The sequence below is a fragment of the Mus caroli genome, chromosome 6 (assembly GCF_900094665.2).
Source record: "Mus caroli chromosome 6, CAROLI_EIJ_v1.1, whole genome shotgun sequence".
NCBI lineage: Eukaryota > Metazoa > Chordata > Mammalia > Rodentia > Muridae > Mus > Mus caroli.
The window spans coordinates 93,413,331-93,418,896 of NC_034575.1; the positions used below are offsets into that span (position 1 = coordinate 93,413,331).

The 5,566-nt window shown below is 42.6% G+C and overlaps 1 pseudogene; it reads right to left on the minus strand.

The window, feature by feature from the left end:
* LOC110295732 overlaps positions 1 to 5,566 on the minus strand; it is a 67,855-nt pseudogene that overhangs the window by 54,182 nt on the left and 8,107 nt on the right.

Sequence of the window (5,566 nt, forward strand, 5' to 3'; positions counted from 1 at the left end):
CTCTCTCTCTCTTTCTTTCTTCCTTTCTTTATTTCTGTTTTTACAAAAATACGGATTTTACAAAAATATGGAATTTTACCCAGTTCCTTGAGCTTTCAAGGAAGCACCTTACTGACTGATCTATTCCCAAGCTCAGAATTTGAACTCTTGAAGCCCAAGTCTCTACATTATCACTTTTTAAGCTTTCCTTCCATTTCATGCTGAATGGATGAATAAGAAGACACTGATGGATCTGATTCGACCAATCAGATTATGATAGCTTATTTACATTTCAGTAGCTGAAGAAGTGAGTTGGTAACCTGAGGCTTCATGATGAGTTGTTTGGAAAATTATCATCTATTGGCTAATACAGTCATAAAACCAGTGAAATGATTTTTGACACCATCACGCTGGGCCAAAGATGGGCACCTCATGCAGTAAGGCAGGAGGGTCCAGTGATACGTGTGTTCTACACATACCACAGAGAAGCTCCTTTTGTAAGTCATGATGAAACACACACTGTCGCTGGACTCTGGCTACTTTGTGGGTTCTTCTTTCTTCTACCCTTCTCCACCCTTTTTCTTCCACCCTTTCAACTCCCTAGTCTATATAAAGCAGAAAAAAAGGATAGATGGAAAAGGAAAGAGATCCCTGAATAAAGTCGGGNTTGGAAAGGGAGTCACGTTATCATTAGACTATCTCCTTCTGATTAGGGGTGTCAAGTTCCTTGGGGGCAAGTTTGATCTTCACCATCAGGAAATCTTATTTTTTTTCTTCTTGTTTCTTCTTTGCACATGACTACTTAACAAACCACCACCAACAACCAACAATCCACACNACCTCTCAGGGCCCTAGCATGTATATACCCTCTGATAAGTCCCCAGAATTCCAAATTCACATGCTCTCAGAATCTATCTACAGAAGACAAAATCACACCCCTGCTAGCACACAAGGCAAATCATAGCTACTGTGGACGATCTGAAGCAGCCCATATTCCACACCTAGGATTAAAATGAGAACATATTCTTATTCTGTGTGGTTTTTTAAAAAAGAAAACAAAATTCCAAATTTGTCACTACAACTAACTTTTACTGAAATTCTTTAGAATACTGAAAATCTGTGAAGGTCTCAATGTCCCTTAACAAGAGATGGGCATATTCTTCAGTGGAGTCTGGAGCTAATGGAACTTAGAGATGTATTCCAAAAGTAGGCTGAGAGAAAAATACAGGCGATTAATGATGCTCATAAACANGTTTGACAAAGATATGACAAAGTATCAATAGTATGTGTCACTTATAAATAAAAGCAAAGGGGACAAAATTATGTTGCCTGTCAATGTCTGGGTAAAACTCTTTCTGTGGATATAATTTCTCATTGTGTAACCCAATACCCTTCAACTCATTGTGATCCTCCTTCCTTTGACTCCTGGGTGCAGGGATTATAGATACAAGCTTTCTCTTCACTGGGAATTGAACCCAGGACCTTGCAAATGCTGAGAGGCATTCTACTAGGTGGGACTATTTCTAGGGAAAGGGGGAGGTACAAATTAGGCTTCATCTAACTCTGTAACTGTATTACACCACAAAAAAATGTTTGAGACCAATAATCTCCCTTAAAACAGAGTTGTAAATATCCATCTATATGCTTTTGTATTCTCCNCCCCCTTTCACAGGAAGTCATAATATAGCCCAGGCTACTTTAAAACAAAAACAGAAAAAAAAAGACAGTTCATGATTCTCCTGCCTCAGTCTCCCACGAGCTCAGATTCCAGGTGTGTGGAACCACTTGGCTCTCTAAGATCGTTTTTCTTGCCTCCTGAATGCTAACATTGTTTGTGTGAGGTGGCTTAGCATAGAGTAGGCCTTGCTCACACACAACTCAATACCTCGTAGTATAGTCAAATTCAGATGGTAAGNCTCAGTGAAAGCCCGAGACAAAGGGAGAACAGCCCTTAAGCAAAAACTCTACCTAAACACAAGATTCACCTGACTAAAACCAGTTGGGATATTAGGAGACAATGAGCCCAGAGAGCTTGCCATATCTACCTGCCTCTTTCATAGTAGGGTCTATTTCAAAATGAAGACATGAACAAGCACACACNCAATGCCGGGGACATAGCGAGGGAATGGTCACTGTTTTTCTTTCCACAGAGGCTTAAATTTTGCCTTCTTTCCATTCTGTAATTCATATGGTCTTGCTTATATAATTTAGAACAACAGATCCTATTCCTTATTTGAGACACGCAAGCTCTTTCCCAACAGCCAGTCAGAACACCAAAATATAATGTTCAGAATAACCTAAGCAGGAGATGAGCAGGAACTTTTTTTTTTTATCCCGCAAGATGGAAAAAGAAAAACAAACACTCGTTTGAAATGGCAGGAGAGTCCGATCTTAACCTCCTGTTTGCCGAGCTCCATGGAGAAAGTCCACAAATGGATTTTAAAGACCATGAGACTAAACTTGTTGACCTGAAATAATAGGACTTTTTGAGAAGTGTATTTATGTTATGTAAGGGGGTCTCCGAAACTAACGGTCATTCTGCTTCTCCGTGCTTTTCAGGGTGAGGATAAATGGCTGTCTTAGTTCCCCGCTGCTAGGTGGAAGTTAGCATTAGTAGTAGTAGTAGTAGTAGTAGTAGTAGTAGTAGTAGTAGTAGTAAACTATGACTTGATTCCATGACTGTATAGTCTCTTCAGCAGAGGGTAGGTACCTGTCAAGTGGCCACTCTGAAGGTCGTGCAATGTTTTAAAAACATTTAAAAAATGACTTTTGTTTATTCTTATCTTATGTTCGATGGTGTTTTGTCTGCATGTCGTGTGTGTGTGTGTGTGTGTGTGTGTGTGTGTGAGGGTGTCAGATCTCCAGGAACTGGAGTTATAGACAGTTGTGAGCTGCCACGTGGGTGCTGGGAATTGAACTTGGGTTCAGAAGAGCAGCCCGTGTTCTTAACTGCTGAGCCATTTCTCCAGCCCTGGTTGTGTAATTTTTAATAGCTGAATTCAGCATCCTCCTGACCATGTGGACTTCACCCTTAACTTCCTTCCTGCTGACCCTGATTTAGGTCCGGCCTCCGTCCAGCACCTGCTGGGAGGTATTTGTAGACGATGTTATGATGTATTGCCAGGCCAATCCTCCACAGCTGCCGAGAGCATTGTGACCTAACAGCTTCAGCTCCCGCCCTTCCTTTAAAGAGCGTTGCCTCTTTCAAGGTCAGCCTAGCATTTCAAGGGCCACCATGGGGCTCGAGAGAAAAGCCAGTGTTTCTGGTCCAGCTAGGGAGAGCTCTAGGCTTCAGAGTGACCCGTGAGGTCACTTGTGGCTTTAGTAACCGTGAACTGTAACTAAACTTCTCTCTTTGCTTAACTCTGCTCACTTCCTAGTCTCTTACACTGGGAACAATCCTCCCAGGNCTGCTAATAACCTTCCTGCTTATTAACCCCAGTTCAATCTGATTGCTAAGCAACACACTCTGCACCAGCGTNTACGCTGCGGCCTGGCTCCTGTGTGTGGTGAGTTGGGTCTGTTACTGCCTTGTTCTCACCAGTGATCTGTGAGAAGCTCCTTGGAGGCCAAGTACTAAATGACCAACCTCCCCGCCCCCTCCCAAAAGCACTTCTCTCTCCATCCAGGTAACTGGCATGACTGTGAGAATCTGTGAACCGTGTTTGCCACCATGTGACTGGCTAGCTATCATGGGGAAGTCTGAATCTTCTGTATGTCCCTAGGGCAGCTTATTGTCACCACTGCTTGTGTGCAGTGCCCACAGAGCTCAGAATGGGACATCGAATCCCCTGGAACTGGGGTTCTAGACAGTTGTGAGCCATCACCTGGGTGCTGGGACTTAAGCTCTATTCTGAGTGATGCACCAATATTGCAGGCACTACCACCTTGGTTCCCTTCCCTTCTGGCCTCCACTATTACGCTCTCAAAATATACCAGTCTCACCACTGCCGGCAATAGTTCTAAGCCAAGCTCTCCCTCTCCTAAAAGTCTGGAGGAACATGTCAAAAGTACAGGATCATTTGAGGGCAGGCGTTACTCTCTATTGAAGTTGCTCTGTCACTCTTTCAGCTCATCAAGCTCCGAAGAAAAAACTCGTTTGTTTGTTTGTTTTGTTTTTACAATCACCTGTGCATGGAATGCCCTGCTTTCTGCCTTTACCCNCAGAACTGAACTTGTCCTTCAAAGGAACTACCTCCTCCAGGAAGCCCTCCTGTTGTCTGCCTGTCATGATTACCCTTGTCTGTTCTCTGAGCATTGCCTGAAAGCCAGGCCTTTCTCTAGAGGATTGTTTTCTTAACAGTCTCCCCTACTTAACACTACATTTATGGAGGGCAGGGAAATGCCTGCTGTTAACTGTTGGTGNGGCAACTGGTAACTTAGTGAGCAATTGTTAATTATTTCAGCTGTGAATGAACAGGCAAATCAAATTAATGAATCACCAGAAATATCAGCCATTATGTGTAGAACAAAGAACTGAGTAGAAGTTCAGCACTTGCCTTGAACATTTCTTAATTAAAATCTTAGGGTCCCCCCTCCACTGGCAGGAGTTCTGCAGTTGGGGGTGCGTGGTGCCTGTGTGTTGGGGGAGATGATCAGAGAGGACTGGGTGTCTTCTTCTATTGCCTTTCCTTATTTCCTTGTGTCAGGGTCTCTCACTGAACCAAAGTTTGTCATTTTGGTCAGGTTTTCTGGCTGACCAATGAGCTGTGACTTCCAAGGCTGAGCTTACAATTATGCACTGCTATGCTAAGTTTTTTGCGTGAGTGCTGAACATTCAAACCTGGCTCTTCATGTGTGTGTAGCCAGGGCTCTACCCAGTCAGCTATCTCCCCAGCCCTTAGGTTTCAAACTGTGTTGTTCTGTGATAGAACTGTGGACTTTTCTTCCTTTAACATTTCTAAAACAAAACAAAAAAAGACAAATAAACAAACAAAACAAACAAACAAAAAAAAACCCCACTCCTTTTTAAAATTCCAAATTTAAAATGGCAGATGTTTTATGTAAAGGGGAAGATGGTATTTTTTTTTTTTCAGATTTACACCAATCACTCAACTCTAAGTAACTGAGTCTTGGATAACCATCCTCCCAGGAGGAACAAAGTAGCCATAGATGCATACATGGTCCTGGGACAATAAATCTTTATTTATAAAAGCAGGAGGCAGACAAGCTTCCAGAATGTCAAACAATGGGTCCAGAGCAAGCAAAGTGCATGCGCCTTGAAATGACAGAGAGCAAGTGTTTGGTGCGGAATTGTCTTGGGTGAGGGGTGGGANTGGCTGTTTTCAATTAAGTTATTGATACACATGGCTCAACCAGTCTAGCTCAGCATAGTGAAAGGTGAACTCAGAAACCTGACAACCAGATGCTCATGGCTTCCTAGATTTATATATGAACCTAAGAGAGAATATCAGACTTCTGGAAGAGAATGCTTCAAATAGCCTACATCTCGCCCATACACAATGCCAAAGAGATTCTTGTCTTCTTTTTTAATGATCATTTACCCACTGAAGATGGGGACTTAATTTCTACACAGCTTGTCTCAGGTATAAAACCAATAGCAATACTGTCAGTGACACTTCTTTCT